Below are 4,300 nucleotides of genomic sequence, written 5' to 3' on the forward strand. Positions count from 1 at the left end.
ATAATTCAAATTTTAGAACTATACATTACTCAATTTGTTAATTTAAAAGTTGGGATGAGACAAGTGATCTGCAATTAAATTTATCACTCATTTCTCAATCAGTACTGCCATCTATCAGCACAAATGTTTTGCTCGCCCAAGCCTTGTAACTCCCACTTCTTTCTGCAAATTATCATGCAGCAACCCTCCACCAATATGAGTGCAACACTACCCCTAACGTAACTAGTGCCCTCTCTAATAATGCACCTGTTAATCACCTCGAGATTGGCCATGACCAAGTCAACCAATACACTGGAAGTGAAAGGGATGGGTGGGAAATGTGAGAGGAGGTAAGTATATTTAGTCTGAAATACATTTTCAGTTTAGGAAAATGTTAGTTTCCAATACAATATCTTACCTCCACTCACAAAAAGCTAAAAAACCAAACTAAACTGGTGGAGTGCCGGTGTGAATGTGATCCTCCTTGAGAAAGTGCCCAAAGAAAGATGATGAGGAATGAAAAACATCACACCAGTGGGAGACTGCACTACTTCTGAGCCAGGTATACTCCTCGCCCTACAGGAATGTGTTCCCAAAACTGAAACATGGATGGTCCCTAAGATCTTATCAGCAGTAAAGTTGTTGAGTGACTAGGGCAAGACTGACTGTAAATGAGAGTTCAACATAACCAACACCTGGCAGCATCTGGAATTATACATCAGGTCCCCGGTAGGAAGAAGGTCCTCTACCTTTCATCTCAAAAATGGATACTGAACGGGAATATGAGCATCCTCACCAAGAACCTGACTCCACATATGTGCACCTCCAACACAACCAACAATGTATCCTCCAGGAACCAACATCTAGTAGATGGTAGAATGTAAGGAGAGCTCAGGAGGTTTTCATCTTCAGTACAAAACCTAGCAGCAATGGAAAAGTCATGTCCAGTCCATGGTAGGAACTGGGAAGCCAGCCTTACACATGTAGGTAATCATGTGTTTCGTCCAGCTTCAAATAACACCAGATCTACTGGGAATCAACATCCAATGGACAGTAGGAAGATGAAGAGGGACATCAATTTGGGGTAACATCTCCAGTCCCAAACTTGGTGACATTGGGAATTTACTATCCAGTCTGCAGTAGGAGGAGGGAACTAGCCAAACACATTTGATAGCTGATGTGGCTGGACCATCTCCAAACAACACCTGGTGGCATCTGGAAATGTACATCAAATTCACAGTTGGAAGGGTTTCATGCCTCCTCCCTACTCTCAACTCAGTGGTTTTGTACTTCACTCAGCAGCTAGGAACTGGTAAGTGGCAAGGACTCTCATACTCCACTAGAAGAAGGAGGGGGAATGCGTGTGAGAGTCCAAAAGACACAGCATTGGAGACAGTGCAATCGGTAACCATGATACCCTAGTTTGAAAAGCAGAGCTACAATGTAGATGGAGTCAATCAACCAACACCTGATGGCATCTGGAATTATACATCAGGTCCATGGTAGAAAGAGCCTCAACACCACTAAGCATCAGAGATGGGTGGTAATCCCTGTCTGCTATACCCATGTAAGTCCATGAATGTACAGTCCAAGACAAATATATTTATGAAGCAAAAGACCATAAGATATATCTATGATTGGTCTTATAGAACACCCCATCTCAACGGTGTGCATAACATAATCCTGTGACGTGTTATAATGGCTCAAATATAATATTTGACATCAGTGTATAGATGACCAATGGATAGTCAATCAACCAACAGCTGGAGACATCTGGAAATGTACATCAGGTCTGCAGTAGAAAGTGCCCCAACATCATATTCATCTAGAATAGTCACAGGGCATACAATGCAGATTTGATACTAAGTATACCTAGTCAGGCACCACTTGCCACAGAGATGGATTCATAATGTATGAGCAAGAGTTCCCTGTAAAGGAAAAATAAAATGAGTACTTACAAGTCACAAAGAAATAAAAGTGTGTAAAATGTTGATTGGAGGTAAATGGAAACCCACAGAGCATGAAACACACACATGATGTAGGTAGTGAGATGTAAAGGTATGCAGGGTAGTCCGGATATCTGCAAAAATGATGTCCTTCAAAGGAAGACAGAAATGAGCAGCTAGGGAATGACAAGGAAGTGATATTCAGAGCCGATAAATCGATCACTGGGCACCAGTCTCCTGTCTTTTTGAGAACAACAAACAGACAAGAAGGATCTCCTCATTCAATGGCACCCTTCCAAAGTAATTCTTGAACCACCTCTGAAGGGAAAAAGACATGAAAAGAGTGACAATCAACCAGAGAAAGGGAAAAATACAATAATCAAATTATCTGGTGAATCCAATCCATAATGGTAATGGGAGAAAGATCACATGAAACAGCAGGACTCCAATGAATAAACAAATGGACATGGGAACCACGGAAGGGAGCAGTGTATGACATATACCATCAAAGAGTCCTGACTGGGCATAGGAGGTAATCAGGATTTGAACTGTCAGAAAGATGGGAGATGGAGAGGAGGGAAATGGGAGTGAAAGTGGAATTGCTCTCCCTGGCAGCTGAAGTCTTGGGTAGAAAGGAATAGTCAGGAAAGAGAAGAACATAGGAATGATGGAACAATAAACAGCAAACATCGATCACAAAAACATCAGAACAACAATGACCATATGCCAACAACAAAAGGAACAAAGACTTCAATGAAAGGTGATATAATGAGAAAGATGATAAAGGTTCAAACAAAGGACAAGAAAGGGCATGAAGGACAACATCAAGGACAAGTTCCAATCGGGAAGAGAAGCAGGGCAGGGAGAATGAACAAAATAACATAGATAGGATAGGAGATTAAAACACAGACGCAAATTTGGTAAATCAAAAAGTGGAAGAAAAAGTCACCCTGTAACTCACAAAAAAAACAACAACAAGAGGCCCCTGTCATAATAACGAGTGAAAAACAATGACAAATGAGGAAAGGTAGGTCAAGTAGGATGGTAACCCCAGTATAATGAACAATAGTGGTATGTATTCCATTACACTGATAAACCTTCAACTAGGATGGTTGAGTAGGACAGGAAATAAAGGAGGCAACATGCCTGGAAAGTCTAGACAAAAGCCATGCGTGAAGATGGAGTGCAGGTAGAGAAGGATGACACACACCAGAGTGTGGCTGACAAAGGAGCATGGGATACAAAGGGAAAGAAACTAGTGGTGACACCAGTAACTGTTGTGGAAGTGTAAACCATGTCTGAGCCAGCCAATAAGAGGCCACCAACAAAATCTGTCAAAGAGTGGTCAGAACTATTGAAAGGACAGGAAGACAAAGCCAAATAGGAGGATAAGCACATATGTAACAATCAGTCCAACTCTGGCTGAGAGCATCCACTGCATCTCGTTGTGGATAAGGAACAGGCAACCAAAAATGGGGAAGTTTTTTTGTTGAGAAGAGATGCAAATGTGTCCAAATTGGACACCCAAATAACTCAAGGAGCACAAAACTCCCAAAAAATTAAAAGACCTAAAGACTACTCCATTGGTAGAATCTTGTCAGATTGGGATAACTGATCCATGACCAGATTCAAGGCAACCAAAATATGGCATGCCAGCAAAGTAATGTGATAGCTGTAAGCCCAACAAAGGAGATCCAATGTCCGAAAATAAAGATACCTTGACCAGGTGCCCCTTTTCTTGGAGTTATAGGACACCACCATAGAATTTTCTGAGTGAATTATCACCACCTGTCCCAGAAGAGACAGCAGGAAGTACCAAGATATTGAAATGGAGAGCAGAAGAGACAGCAGGAAGCACCAAAATATTGAAATGGAGAGCAAATTCTGTAAGAGTCCACCATCCCAAAACTTCCCGACCATCAGTCCATCAGTAAAGGAGAGGGAAGGGTAAGAGAAGCCTCCAAGGGATCCTGAACAAAGTTCCATTAGTCGATTAAAGACCACTGAAGATCTTACATGTAGGTAAAATGCACATGAATGATGGCCTTGAGAGAGGTCCATGTCCCCATAAGAGATAGAACCTCCCAAACAGAAGGAGATGGTAAGTTGAACCTTGCAAACAAGGTGTTCCATATCTGTCAACTGAAATGGAGAAGACTGGGCCTGACTTCACAAACATCTAATTTGAACCAGTGCTGCATTCAAAATACCACATTACACATAAAAATCAATGTTTATCTGTGTTTTTTAATATTTACTTTTAAATTAACAAATTTAGTAATGTACAATTCTAAAATTTGAATTACAATCTATAGTTTTATACCAAACTTATTGACATAAATTCATGAAATAGTAGTTCAATAAAATTTTGAATG

General features: G+C 40.9%; 1 protein-coding gene across 1 annotated transcript in view; it reads right to left on the minus strand.

Annotated features, from left to right (window-relative positions):
* The window catches only part of LOC106465361 (regulatory-associated protein of mTOR-like), a 79,816-nt gene that overhangs the window by 72,708 nt on the left and 2,808 nt on the right, over positions 1–4,300 (minus strand). The gene's annotated exons all lie outside the window — the stretch shown is intronic.

The sequence above is a fragment of the Limulus polyphemus genome, unplaced genomic scaffold, assembly GCF_000517525.1.
Source record: "Limulus polyphemus unplaced genomic scaffold, Limulus_polyphemus-2.1.2 Scaffold1921, whole genome shotgun sequence".
Lineage (NCBI taxonomy): Eukaryota > Metazoa > Arthropoda > Merostomata > Xiphosura > Limulidae > Limulus > Limulus polyphemus.